The sequence below is a fragment of the Sapajus apella genome, unplaced genomic scaffold (assembly GCF_009761245.1).
Source record: "Sapajus apella isolate SASKATOON/1434 unplaced genomic scaffold, GSC_monkey_1.0 scaffold24, whole genome shotgun sequence".
NCBI lineage: Eukaryota > Metazoa > Chordata > Mammalia > Primates > Cebidae > Sapajus > Sapajus apella.
The window spans coordinates 15,932,071-15,947,641 of NW_022436964.1; the positions used below are offsets into that span (position 1 = coordinate 15,932,071).

The following is a 15,571-nucleotide window of genomic DNA, read 5'->3' on the forward strand; positions in this document are numbered from 1 at the left end:
CCAATATCTTCAACAAATACCTTCAAAATAAAAAAAAGAGTGACAAGAAACTTAGCAAATAGATTCTACTTAAATCCTGATCCAAATCCTAAAAAGTTGTTTCTGAAACAATTAAAAATTTGAGCACTGACATTTGATGTTTTGTAAGAATTGATATTTTTAATCCATTATAATGGTATTATAGTGTTTTTTTTTGTTTTTTTTTTTTAAGGAGTCCTTAGTGTTTAGCAATTCCTACTAGAATACATGTGAGTAAAATGATGCGATGTTTTGGATGTATTTCAAATTATACAGGAAGAGAAGCAGTATAAAAACAAAACAAAACAAAACCTAGACTGGCTATGAGTTAAAAATAGAGCACAGAGTATACGTGGATTCATTATAATATTTGATTTACTTTTATATATTTTTATTGTATAAACTTTTCAAAATTAAAATTTAGTGTGTTATTTTGAAATGCTTACATAAAATGCATGCCTATCCCTTTTTAGCATTAACTCACTCATTGCCAATGATGAGCTAGAGATGGCCAAGAAAAAAACAGAAATTAGTAATTTGGAATCTTAACTAAAGACTGATCAAGTGAGACAGAAATAGCAAATTTTCTGCTGTGTCCTATCAAGTGACATAGAACAGAGCTTGCTATGTTCTGTCTCACTTGATCAATCTTTGATGGTAGATCTGAAGAACAACTGAATTAACAATATGCGGAGCTGACAGGAAAATATATCAAAGGTCCTGAGTAATGCTTCCAGTTGGCCTAGAATCTAGTCCCTGAACAAGGACTTAATGACTGGCAAATACATTTTTGTTATTTCAACAATGTAAGAAAATTCAAAATAGTGTCCTGGAGATTTTATGCAAATAGGTGTTTCTGAAAATACTGGTTTAGGGAAAAATGAGTCCAAGGGCCTGCCATTTCTCACAAAGTAGACCCCTCAGAGTACAGTTCTAGAATTCCTTGTATTGTGCCAGTCTAGTTAGAGCTGAACACTTCCTTTTCAATTTAATTTAATTTCCTCAATAAAGCTCAGTGTTCTTTGCTAATGTAATAATGAGAAAATACAGGCTGTGACAAGCCATACAATTTTGGCTGGTAAAGCAGAATGAAATAAATATTAAATCCTTAGCCTAGTTTTGGCAATAATGTGTTTTTCATGGTGTCTATGCCGTGATTTAGAGCTCGGGCTGTGCTGGATTACCGTGTACCAAGGCTTTCATCATTATTATCATTTTTTGCTCACTTAAAAAGCTTGAAGTCATAAAAATATACCTTATAGGAATTAAAATGGTCATCTATCATTTAAAAAGATTTCATTACCAGCTTCCTATATTAGTTGAATTTGTTTTTTTTTTCTTTATAAACATTCCATAAATAAAGATGTCTTCATAAATTATTTTGTAAACAGGTTTAAAAGTAGTATCTTATGTTAAAATGCCAAGTCCTTCTCATTATATGTTTTTTTATCTTCTTCTTGGTCTTACCACAAATGATTTACTTCACTGCAGCTTAACTGGTAGGACAGCAGAGAGCCCAGGCACAGGCCAGCTACCTTGTGAGACTCAGAGGCCACACTTTGTCCAAACCCCCACATCCACGTCCATGTGTGAGGCAAAATTCTGGAACCCTCACCACTGTCTATTACAGCCCACCACCTCTAGTAAACTGCCTTTCTTGGTAAAAAGAAAAAAGTACTTTCCCTTCCCCTTTCATATTACTCTTATGGGACAAAGAAAGAGAAGAATGGAAGAGTCTGTCCATGATAAATAGGACCGTGATGGTTTCAACTTTGTGTTTACACTCTAAGCTTCTTAGAAAAAGGACTATATCCTATTCATTTTTTGTGCCTCTCACAGGTACAAAAAATGAATAGGATATAGGACCTCCCACAGGTCTTTGCACAAAGCCGTCTGCAGAGAGACAATTCAGAACTGTTTGCCGAACAACACATAATTAATTTGGCAGGAAGGTAAGGCAGAATTTATCAGCTGAGATTCCTGTGGTGGTTTAAGGCCAAAGAAAACTGGCTGATCTATGTTCTGGGATTGTTGGACCTTTCATAGAGCAGGAAGAATCTGAGGCGTCGGAAAGTCACCATTGGTATTGAGAAACGATATCTAAGAACAGCAAGTACCTATCTACAGAGTGAGTTTTAAAGAGAAGTGATGAAAACCCAGGTTCTGAGAAGTATCACTAAGAAAAAAAAATACTTTGGAATCTTGAGTTATTTTCCTTTTTGAATAATAATATATGTAGATGATCAAAACTAATGAAGGTACAAGAGAGTAGCTCAACATGACACAGTTGAAAGCCACACTTAGCATGAGGGTGACAGTTAAGTCAGAACTGGAATATGTAAGTGTGGAGAGGCCCGTGGCAATGTTCTCATCTCTGTGTGCCCACATGGGACAAGGACCCTATGTTTCCAAAGGTGCTCACCTAAAAAAAATGGAGGATAAAACAGGGACAGTTCACACCCACCCTGAGAGTGAGTTCAACTTTGAATAAAGAGAATATTTAACTGGAGAGGTGACTGTCTAAAGCAGAAGAGACTGCAATATTATTAACTGATAAGTTTAAATTTGGGGAAGTGGATGCTAGTACAGAAAAGGATTCATAGATAATTAAGTAACTGCATTTCCCCCACACATCTGAGTGCACAGAAAGTAAATTTGCAAGCTGGAATCACTGCTTTCTCTGTTCCTCGAAAATTCGACTGGTGACATTCTTTTGAATTTGCTAACAATCTAGGAAAAAAAAGGCTGGATAGCTAAATCAGAAAGAAGACTATCAGAGGATGGAGAATCTCTGCTTCTAAAGAACTCCATCATCATTTGTGAGAGATCACCAGGTGCTTATGAAAATGCAGCAAACACTGAGTTGGTCATTATAATTGTTTGTCTTTGGAACATCTGGAGCGGGCTGAATATGGGTAAAGTTTGCAAATAAGGTCTTTGTGTGGAGAAATGAAGAGAGGAAGTAACGAGATGTAGAATCATTTCAGCAAGGCTTGCATTAAGGCTGGATGAGGATACTTTAAACAAACGTTAAGTTTTAACGTCCTTGTAGCCTGAGTAGCTATGGACAACTGATCTGTCCAGTGAAGTACATATCCCTTTTAAAAGATATTTTTGATGTATACATATAGAAAGTTCACAGATATACCCTTTTTATAAAAAGTTGAATGTTATATATTAATTTATGTACAACAGATTGTCCTTGGCCATTTCATTCTTATGGAGGTAGACATTCCCCCCCATGGACATTTGACACAAGTTCAGTATTTGGAGGTACAAAAATGAAGAGAGAAGAGTTATACTTGCTCGATCAAAATACTAAATTTGGCCAAGTGCAGTGGCTCACACCCAGCACTTTGGCAGGCCAAGGCAGGTGGATTGCTTGAGCCCAGGAGTTCCAGACCAAACTAGGCAACATGGTGAAACCCTTTCTTCTCTACAAAAAATACAAAAATTAGTTGAGCATGGTGGCACGTGCTTGTAGTCCCAGCTGCTTGTGAGGCTAAGGTGGGAGGAATGCTTGAGCCCAGGAGAGAAGGTTGCAAGTGAGCCATGATCATGCTCCAGCCTGGGCAACAAAACAAGATTGTCTCAAAATATTAAAAAAACACTAAATTTAAAAATGTCTTTGAAGGAAGAACACTGGTGATATCAAAGGGACACTTACTTGCAGGGTAGAAGGGCATGTAAAGAGCGTGGACTGATACTGACAGGGATGAAGAGCCATATATGTGGCCCCAAATCTCTCAGAAGCCAGTATGGGGTGATCTTTTCTGAAAGGTTCAGAACCACTGGATGTCCAAAGAAGTACCTTACTTTTCACGAGGTAGTCATGCAGGCCTTGGTCCTTCAGCACTCCATAAATGTGCCCAGGATGTTGAATAAATAAAATTAAGCCCTACAAAATCAAACTGATTTTACTCTTTAAGCCTAAGTTGAAAGCTTCTGGGAGGAAGACAAGGTCATGTCTGACAGGTACACAATGCACTGGGTAATGTACCACAGGGCACATTTCTGAACCATTTTTAAACTTTGTAGTATTTTCCTAGACTTTAGAAACTCTTAAATGTGCCTTAAATCTCTGTAACTCAGTCATTCATCAGCTTCCAGAAGTTCCTCCTAAGGTATGGAGCCTCAGCTCCATTTTGTAAATCACTAGGGTTTGCCGCCCCTACATCTACTTTGGATTGGCTGTTGGCAACCCTGCTCTGTTTCACATCATGATCTGTGTGACTGGCTTACGTCAGAATCCACAACCAGACCCACAGCAGCCAACCTCAAAGCCTCTCCAGATACATCTTCAAAGCCAGAGTTGCTACCATCATGTCCTGTGTGTCCACTTCCTTTTCCTGCCATAGCTGTTCTCTCTGCACTCCCAGGATTCACAACAGGGAAGAGAAGAGGGTTGATGGGGTCATTTCTTTCCTTTTGCTCCCTCTCCCAGATACACTGTGTTTTTTTTTTTTTTTTTTTCCATTTGGGGCCCATATCAACCTTACCCCTATGCTTAGGGTCATCTAATCAGAGACCAGTAGGTTCTTTTTACAAAAAAGCCAGAAACTCTAAATAGTAGATATAGCATTGCTCTATTTCATAAGTCCAAAGATTTTAGCTTTCCTTAACTTGAATTATTGCATATATAAATTTCTGTGGGACAAGTTACTTAAAATGAAAACTTGCTAGACATATAACAACAACAAACTCGGGAAATGCTTCAACTCCCTAATCTTTAGGCAATATCGCTTCTAGGAAGAAAGGAAAAGTTTACTACTTATAGCCGAGAAAATTACTTTCAGTCTCCTGTTACCATTCTTTCTGTAGAAATTTTGATAATACTTTGGTTTGAAGTGAGAGTTTAAAAAAAAACAAACTACTGACTTGATAATCCTTCCGTTTCTGTAGTGAATCAGAATTCTCAAAAGCTGCTCACACAGGATTCAACGTCACACGTCGAGTCCCTAATCTCCTCCCCTGCAAGATTTCAAAAACAATCAATCCCCCTGTAACCACTGCATTGCTCAGAAGGAATTCTCACTCTTAACTTAATAGGATTTCATGTGCATGCATGTTGGTAACAGTTGGCAAATGTCAATGGGCTTGATTATGCTTTTCATTAAGTTTAAAAAATTAAATGTTGGGATTATTTATTTAACTTTGTGTTCCTTAGTCGCTTGGCATTGTGTTCCTCTGTTCTTCCTTCCTTGAAATAGGCTGCAGAATTTTATTAATTCATTGTCCTGTCCAAACCAAGTTCTTCTACTAGGATTGAGCAACTGGACCCTCTCCTGATTCCCACAGCACCTGCCCCTGTATCTCCTGGTCAGAGTTAGGGGACCAGTCATTGAGCACTTCTAGCCCATGCTGTCTGTATCTGTTCATGTTATTACTCACTGTTTTCATTTCAATGGACTTACACCATTATACACAAGCTCCTTAAGGAGAGTGTAAGGATGAAAGAACATTGGTTTGGAGTCAGAGTGTAAGTTCTGGATGCAGCACTGTGAGCTTTGTGGACCTGGGGAAGCTGAACCTCTCCTGGGTATTCACTTCTTTATCTGTCAAAAGGGAATCATACCACTCACTTCACAGGGCTGTTGTGAAGATGAATAGGAGAATCTATCTGCAATAGATTGTCTGGCTCAAAGTTAGTATATATAATAAATGTTAAGAAAACCAACCCATAGAAAAAGTAAGCCTTGGAAATGTATCCTTATTGTCCATGAAATAAAGTATTATGCATTGTATTGTGTATACATATTTGATGATTACATATGATTTGTTTTACATGTTAAGCTATTTTGGTATCTCTAGGTTATATCCAAGATGAAACCCTCTCTCTACCAAAACCCAGAAGAGCCTATTCTGTAAAACTTGGGAATTATCTTACTTAGTAGAAAGTCAGGCATGAAAAACAACATAAAGTATTTTTGATTTGTGTAGCTACCCTGACACTATCTTGCACAGACTACTGTGTTCCTTCTGTTACTGCCAGCAGGAAGGAGGGCTCATCTCCATTCTTCACCTTCAGCAGAGCTAAACTGCCCCAAATGGCAGTAGCCTAGACAAACACCAGACCCCTCCCAAGACTACTGAACAGTTGTGGTGTGTGGATGGTCTTAAATCGGGACACCAGTCACCACCTAGATAAAAACTGAGGGGATGAAGAGGTCAACACAGGCGCAATTTAGTAATTTACTGGCCATTAACAGACCTTGGCCAAATGAGCAACACAAATGTACTCCAAACAATTATCTCCAAATTCACAATGTTGACATGATTTACTTTAGTTCTTTTGGGACTAACCATGTGTAGATTATTACTAAAGCCCGCTTTTATTATGTTCATTGACGAGATAAGATTCACCATTCTAAGAATGTCTGCCATTGCTACTTCCTAGGCTTCGTCAGAAGATAGACACCAAAAGAAATGCTGCGTAAGAACTCTCAAGTGAGCTAAGACTGGGAAAATGAGGTTCCACAGTTCCTGTTCTCATCCAGAGCAGATTTTAGTAGCAAACGTTAAACATGTAATCAAGTAATTACAATATAATGAAGCAATATCAATGGCTGTAGATTTAGATGAGTCTCATAGGAGTGCTTATTATTAGAAACACACACGTTAAACTCCTGTATCATAGGCCTTTTCTTAGGAATCTTTGTCAGTTGCATAGTCTCACAGGCATATTACCAGCCACTAAATTTAACTCTGAGTTTTTCTGTTTTCTTTGCACCAATTTTTCCTGTATCCCCAAACTGCTTTATTAGATTTATCTTTTGCTTTTTTGGAGTATATACTTAAGTAATTTTTTAGCAAGAGAATTAAATACACACTTATCAGAGTGACTAAAATAAAAAATAGTGACAACAGCAGATGCTAGTGAGGATGAGGAGAAGACGGACATTCATCCACTGCTGGTGGAAATGTAAAATGGTATAACCATTCTGGAAAAGAGCATGGCAGTTTCTTTAAAAATTAAACATGTGCTTACCACATGACATAGAAATTAAATTCAGGCATTTATCCCAGAGAAATGAAAATGTATGCTAATGTAAAAGCCAGACTACAAATGTTCACAGCAGCTTTATTTGTGACACTCAAAAACTAGAAAAAAACTCACATGTTCATCAGTGGGTAAATGTTAAACTGTGATACATCTATATCAAGAAATATCACTCAGCAATAAAAAGGAGCACACTATTGATACAGGCAATAACTTCTATGAATATAAAGGGCATTATGCTGAGTAAAAAAAGCCAATCTCAGGGGTTATATACTGTATGATTCCATTCATACAGCATTCTCGAAATGACAAAATTATACAGATAGAAAACAGATTGGTGATGGCACAGGATTAGGAAGGAGTTGTGAGGGAAGGAGGTAGCTGTGGCTATAAAAGGGTAGCATTAGGCATCTTGGAGAAAGAACTGTTCTGCACTTGACCATGGTGGTGGTTATATAAACCTATGTGTGTCTAAAATTGCACAGAACCTCCCCCACCACACATGTGCATGTAAAACTGGTGAAATGTGAAAAAAGCTGAAAAACATCAGTAGGTTGTACCAAAGTCAGTTTCCTCATTGTGATACTGTAATAAAGGTGTGCAAGATTGTGCAAGATGTTACCACTGGGGGAAACTGGGTGAGGAGTATATGGTATCTTTCTGCATTATTGCGTCCAATGGCATGAGAATCTATTATCTCAAAATATGAAGTAAAAAAATTTACAGGTAGAAAAATTTACAAAGCCTTTGTCTATATAATATGATAATGTCTTTATATTTCTGTTCTCACAATAAAACCTGCCTTGGCTAGGTAAGTCCAAAGTCCTTTTTCCTCAGATTAGAGAGTGGCAGGCATTCTTCTACTGTTTCCTAGGAACTCTTAAAGATTCCTTCCAGCTTGAACAATCTTTGATTCTATGAGTTGGTTTTATTTGTTCACCAACTTTAATTTTGGTTTATGCTTATATTGCTGTGATATCAAACTATTATAGACAGTCAAAACTCATAATTGTAAGACAATGGAGCAAATCAAATAACTAATTTATGGGTTTACAGTGTTTGTAAAACACACTTTGAAAGACAGTGGATTTGGCTCGGTGAGGTGGCTCATGCCTGCAATCTCAGCACTTTGAGAGGCTGAGGCAGGAGGATCACTTGAGCCTGGGAAGTGGAGGCTGCAGTGAGCCGAGATTGCACGACTGCACTCCAGCCTGGTGACAGAGCAAGACTATGTCTCAAAACAAACAAACAAACAAACAAACAAACACCAAGTAATTTAGGAGTGTGGAGTCAACAATGTCCCTGTACCCTCTTCATGTTTTGATTGAAGTCTAAAAATAAAATCTAATTACTTATTGATGAGAGGATAGTTTAAAGTGAAATATTTCTACCTTCAGGATATGTACATCTCCTTTCTATTAGGTCTAAAGCACTTTTCTTGCCTAGTGATAACTGAAAAGGCAAGCTATATCAAAAAAAGAAAACAAACTGTCTAAACAAAATGTAAAAAGTTTACTACTAGCAAACTTGTAGCTGAATGGTAAGCACTAGCTATAATGTTAAATTAAGTATTATATAAAATAACCCATTTTGTAACCCATGCAAACATGCCCAGAGCTGATAAGAATCTGATCCATAAATTTAGAGCTTGCCTGACATAGAAAGATCCCTCTTTGCACATCAGAAAGTTTCGGTATTTTTAAGACTGGTTTCATTAAATTCTGAGAACCTATTAATATTTATGGTTCCAGTCATTTGTGTGAAAAGAAGAAAACTGGTTCCCCTCTCTTTAAAAATTAATAACCTTGCTGCTCAACAAAAATGATAATAAATGTAAAATAAATCAATTAGGTCATTAATTATCAAGACTGTCTCTGAAATGACTCTCACTTGAAGGATTAAAAACATTTAGGTTGTAAACACAAGTTCTTACTAATATACTCTGTCTCAAAGTCATTTCCCAGAGTTATTAATAAATATTGCAGGATATAATAATTTATAAAATTAATCAAATGACATGAGATTCTAGATTTTACATAGGTAACATATCAGAGAAAAAAAATCATGGCAAATTACATTGAATACAAAAATAGATCCTAATTGTTCTTTTAAAATTAATGCATAAATTTTCAATTCAAAAGAGTTTTCAATCACTGTCTTGCAACACGTACTGAGTGTATACAATAAGCCAGGTGCTGCAGCTGCAGAGAGATGTAAAGAATGAGCTTTGCCCTTTGAGACATTTAAAGTCTAGCTGGAGAGACAGTACATACACCTAAAGAAGACATGGGTCAGTACTAATAAAATAAAGTCCATATTCACAATAGCAAAGACATAGAATTAACCTAGATGTCCATCAGCAGTCGATCGGATAATAAAAATATGGTATATATGTAACATGAATAGTAAAAAAGCCATAAAAAGAATTAAGTCATATCCTTTGCAGCAACATGGATGGAGCTGAAGGTCATTATTCTAAGCAAATTAACACAGTAACGAAAACCAAATACTGCACGTTCTTACTTCTAAGTGGGAGCTAAACATTGAGTACAAGTGGACATAAAGTAGAGAACGGCAGACACCAAGGCCCACTCAAGGGTGGAGGGTGGGAGGAGGAGCGCAGGAAGATGGAAAATCCACCCATTAGGTACCATGCTTATTACCTGGGTGATGAAGTAAATTGTACACCAAACCCCCATGACACTTTACCCATGTAACAAATCTGCACATGTACCCCACAACTTAAAAGTTGGAAATAAAAAAAAATCTAATGACCATTTACAGCACCGCTTCCATGGGAAAACTCACTGAATTATAAGTGTACTTTTGTTACACAAATAACTCTTGACATGAGGACAACCAGTACAACTTTTCAAATAATCCCAAGTGATTCAAAATGGAGATAATCTACTTTATTAAATTCTCAGTGCCATTTTTGGCAGGCATTGCAGTGAAACTGGATACTTCCAAAATAGGCAGAACTTAAAAAGTAGCTAGTTACACAAAAATCACCAAAACCAGATTTCTTGGAAGTGTACATAAACCTTTCTTTCTTTTTTAAAAAATCATTAGACAGTTGATTATTCCTTTGTTCAAATACATATTCCAATAAAAGCTTACTAAGTACCTACTAAGACAGGCAGGTAGATATAAAGATAGATTAAGCCTTGCTACTCAGGCTCCAGGATTAACATGTGAAAAAATAACAGTGTATTAAAACCTATGGAAGAGGTGAGCCCAGGATGCATGGGGAATCACAGCAGCATGGTCTTGGAGGAAATGATGCCTGAATAGTCCTCACATGAGTAGGTGAGGGCCAGGTGTAGAAGAGGGGAAGAACAGTCCAGCAGAGTGAGGCATGCATGAAAAGACCAAAACCTTGAGAGAATGTGTCCTGTAGATCAGAAGAGCTGGAGAATGGGGGCTGCATCAGGGGAAAGGGAAGAGAGAAGGCTGGAGAGAGAAGCTGAAGGAGGCATCTGGAGAAGGTGGCAGGGACCAGATCAGGAAGGTTCTTAATGTTCCAAGCTGGGATCATTGGCTTTAGCCCAAAGGCAGTGGGGAACCTTGGCCAGAGAGTGTTAAGTCTTCTGATCAGAGGATCAGTCTGCCAGCAATGACGGGGATGTGATGGAAGGCAATGCCAGCAAAGAGGCTACAGCAAAACTCTAGGTGATGAATAAACAGAATCACAATAATGGCAGTGGCTGTGCCTACAGTGAGAAGGGGACAGATCCATGTTATGTGGTAGACAGACTGGGATATGGTGACTATGGCCTGCAGAGAAAGAGGGAGAGGAAGAAGGAAAGGGTAGCTTCAGGGTGCAGATTTGAGCATCTGGCTGCATGATGGTCATGTTCCCTGGGTCAGGCAAGTCTAGAAGAGGTGCAGGCTTTGGGGAAGATGAAGAGGTACCTGGGAAGATCAGTTTTCAAATAGGACATGCATCTCAGCTTGTCTGTCATGTGGGAGCCATAGGGGATGGTTTGAATAAATCCTGCTTTCTGGTTTTGATAGCAAGTGATCTGTGACGTCTTTGTAGTACTTGACATCACCACTCTTTTCCTGGAACAAATTTACTTGTGGGTATGGACAGCTGTGGCCGTGAGCAAATAGAGGGTGGGATCAAGGGATAGGAAACTCTTCGAGAAAGGGGACTGATCATTTACATATCCATTTCTCCCACACACACAGTCAATGGGGAATAGCAATGTGGAGATGGCAGGGGCAGAACCTGACATCTGGATCCCTGCTTTTGGAAAGAGCCCTCTGATCCTTTGGGGTAACTGCCTCAACAGAATTGAGGCATAAAAGAAGATCAATTTTCCAGAATAGTTCAGAGTGGCCAATGTGCTACATGGAAGAGTTGGTCAGGAATGAATCATCCCAAAGGACGGGCTTATTATACACAGGGATCTGGGACTGGGCTTGCGGAAGCCAGGCAAAGGGACTCAGGGGCTGCCATAGGGACGCCAGGAGAAGACAGCATGTGTCAAGAGGACTCAGTGCAGGATGAGGATGTTCAGGTCTTTTCAAATGCAGAGCTCAGCAACAGCAGCTCTGACTGGCAGTCAGGGAAGTAGTCCATGGGAAGTGAGGAATAAAGTAGGTCAAGCTGGCCCTTCCGGCCAGCACTCATGCTAAATGGAATCCTGGGGTCTGAGATGTTAAGCCAAAATATGAAAAGAGAGGTGGCAGTACCAAGAAGCAGGGGGAGGTCAGTCATAGGTTAAGAGGCTTAACAAATCCATCTGGGAACAACAAAGAAGCTAGGGTCCAAAGGTCTGAGATTCTTGGATTTGCTACTGCTAAGCCCTTAAGAGGTCCCCGGCACCACCAGAAAGGGTCTTCTGACAATATATAGCTCTCATATTATGTGGCTATTTTCCTTGTTTACCTCACAGGCTCTCCCTATTAACTGCCCAACACCAAACAACTATAGCTCCCAGAACGCATCGTGCTATTTCACACCCATGGTTTCACACCTATTGTTCTTGTTTCCTAGAAATATGCTTCTACTGCTTTGCCTACCTGGAGAACTCTTCTCACCCTTTAAAAGCCAGCTACAATGTTCCCTACTCTAATCCTCACAATATAATATCATTGCACATACTACACTGTATGGCAATTGATAAAAAATAAAGGTCATGCTTGGCATGTAGTGTGCTTGCAAGATGTGCTGATAAGTGAATAGAAGCATATATCCTAGTAGGTCTAGTGCAATTTTCTCTGCCTGGGATGGTAACACAGTAATGCACTCCTCTAACTGATTTGTTTCTAGAGCCTTAGCCGTACTATCTCATGGGAATTTTAGCATCAGAGATTCCTGATTGATTGGTGCTGGCCTCAGCTCAGACTAACGTGCAGCCTCTCTGGGTCTCTGCAGGCCCTCAGCCATTACTGACACTCAGCTCTGCAAAGCAAGGGCAATATCGGGGCAATGCCAACCACATATCCTACTGCAGTCATCCAGTGAGGTGGCCCTTCAGAGGATGACCTGAAGAGAGAGAGTGAGGTAACCCTAGGAAGGGGATTATGAGCCTTGAGGGGGAAGGAAGGGGAGGGACCTGGCCTGCAAGAGATTCATGATCCATTGCAAGGATGGGAATTTTTTAGGGGGAGGACAGTTCACAGCATTCATACGATTTGCTAAGAAGTCCCTGACTACTAAATATTAAGATTCACCATACCAGAAACACGCTTTGCTTGAGGTAGCTCTGCTCAGAGCACCAGCTGTTGAATCCAGATCTCAGGGGACTTGGTCATGGTCAGGACAGATTAGGGAAGGGAGCTGGGTTCCCCCACAGCTCAGCATTTACAGACTCCCATACCGGCCTGAGAGAAGCCTTTCTGAAGGCAGATATTGTACACATTTTAAAGAATGTCCATGATCCGTGTCTTGCACAACTTCAAATGCAGTGAGTAGGGGGCAGTTAGCCTCATGATGCCTCTACCTTGGCCTTTATGTTCCTTAGAACAACAAACCTGCCAAAGAATTAAAAAAAAAAAAAAAAAAAAGGCAAATCTCCAGGGTCACATTCATGACAAAAGTCTGGTTTGAACTCCCGCTCTCAGTCCTGAGCTCAGGAAATGCTAATAAACAGACAAATCGTGATGAATGGCTCTTTTACATTTGATTTTTTCTTTCTTTCTTTCTTTCTTTCTTTCTTTTTTTTTTGGCAGAGACACATGTGGTGTAGGAAGTCAGCAGATAAATGCTTTCCAGGCTAAAGAGGCAAGAAGCAAATAAAGAGAAAGCAAGAACTACAAATCACTGCTCAACAAAATAAGAGAGGACACAAACAGATGGAAAAACATTTCATGCTCATGGTTAGGAAGAATTAATATTGTGAAAATGGCCATAGGCCCAAAGTAATTTATAGATTCAACACTATTCCCATCAAACTACCATTGACCTTCTTCACAGAACTGGAAAAAACCACTTTAAACTTCATATGGAACCAAAAGAGAGTCTGCATAGCCAAGTCAATTCTAAGCAAAAAGAACAAAGCTGGAGGCATCAGGCTACCTGACTTCAAACTATACTACAAGGCTACAGTAATCAAAACAGCATGGTACTGGTACCAAAACAGATATAGACCAATGGAACAGAACAGAGGCCTCGGAAATAATGCCACACATCTACAACCATTTGATCTTTGACAAACCTGAAAAAACAAGCAATGGGGAAAGGATTCCCTGTTTAATAACTGGTGTTGGGAAAATTGGCTAACCATGTGCAGAAAGCAGAAATTGGACCACTTCCTGACACCTTACACTAAAATTAACTCCAGATGGATTAAAGACTTAAACATAAGACCTAAAACCATAAAAACCTTAGAAGAAAACCTAGGCAAAACAATTCAGGACATAGGCATAGGGAAGGACTTCATGATTAAAACACTAAAAGCATTAGCAACAAAAGCCAAGACAGACAAATTGGATCTAATTAAGCTCCAGAGCTTCTGTACAGCAAAAGAAACAATCATTAGAGTGAACCAGCAACCAACAGAATGGGAAAAAATTTTTGCAATCTACCCATCTGACAAAGGACTTATATCCAAAATCTATGAAGAACTAAAACAGTTTTACAAGAAAAAACAAACAAATAAACCCATTCAAAAGTGGGCCAAGGATATGAACAGACACTTTTCAAAAGAAGACATATATGAGGCCAACAAACATGTGAAAAAATGCTCATCATCACTGGCCATTAGAGAAATGCAAATCAAAACTACACTGAGATACCATCTCGTGCCAGTTAGAACGGTGATCATTAAAAAATCTGGAGCCAACAGATGCTGGAGAGGATGTGGAGAAATAGGAACACTTTTACACTGCTGGTGGGAGTGTAAATTAGTTCAACCATTGTGGAAGACAGTGTGGCGATTCCTCAAGGACCTAGAAATAGAAATTCCATTTGACCCAGCAATCTTATTACTGGGTAGATATCCAAAGGATTATAAATCATTCTATTAGAAAGACAGATGCACATATATGTTCTTTGCAGCACCGTTTACAATAGCAAAGACTTGGAACCAACCCAAATGCCCATCGATGATAGACTGGACAGGGAAAATGTGGCACATAAACACCATGGAATACTACACAGCCATAAAAAACAATGAGTTTGTGTCCTTTGTAGGGACATGGATGAATCTGGAAACCATAATTCTCAGCAAATTGACACAGGAACAAAGAATCAAGTACTGCATGTTCTCACTCATAGGTGGGTGTTGAACAATGAGAACACATGGACACAGGGAGGGGAGCATCACACACTGAGGTCTATGGGGGGTGGGAGCTAGAGGAGGGATAACATCGGGAGAAATGCCAGATATAGGTGATGGGGCTGGAGGCAGCAAACCACACTGCCATGTATGTACCTATGCAACAATCCTGCATGTTCTTTACATGTACCCCAGAACGTAAAATGCAATAAAATATATATACATATATTGCTTTTATATATATACATATATATATGAGAAAGCAAATCTAAAACTGGAGAGGCTGACACTAAACTCTGGGGAATTGAGAGTCACTTTTACCCACATCCTGTAAGGGCAGAAAAAAACACAGGAAAAAGCTTTCTACTAAAATATGTATGTTTTGTTTTTTCAGTTTTTGAATAGAAAAACATGCATTACTCAAATCCACTCAGATATCTGAATATCTCTGCTGGACGTTTTTTGTTTGTCTGTTTGCTTGGTTCCTACTGTACCGTCCCTAACTTCTGAAAAATAATTTTAAAAAATCCTCAGAGTGAATCATTAAGTTTTAGTTGTTAGAAGCACATGCCTTTGTACCCGAACAGATGTGGTCTCTGCCATTGACTTGCTAAGTAATGCTGGATAAGTTTCTGAATCTCTTTAAGAACCCAATTTTTCAGGAATTAAAATGGAAGTATGAATAGTGCTGACTTCAAAGAGTTGCTGAGAGCATTAAGTGAACTGATGCATTAATAAATTTAGGCTAACCTGGCATACTATCAGCATTCAATAAATGGTAGTTTAAAAATAGGAGTAACATCTCTGTCAATAAAGAAAAACA

The 15,571-nt window shown here is 38.9% G+C and overlaps 1 protein-coding gene and 1 long non-coding RNA gene across 6 annotated transcripts in view; both read right to left on the reverse strand.

Annotated features, from left to right (window-relative positions):
* PIP5K1B (phosphatidylinositol-4-phosphate 5-kinase type 1 beta) overlaps window positions 1–15,571 on the reverse strand; it is a 344,249-nt gene that overhangs the window by 137,066 nt on the left and 191,612 nt on the right. The gene's annotated exons all lie outside the window — the stretch shown is intronic.
* LOC116559833 lies at window positions 140–3,414 on the reverse strand. The gene is made up of 2 exons (XR_004272646.1): window positions 1,885–3,414; window positions 140–1,848 (listed from the first exon to the last, which is right to left on the reverse strand). It is a non-coding gene; the product is annotated as an uncharacterized LOC116559833 (long non-coding RNA).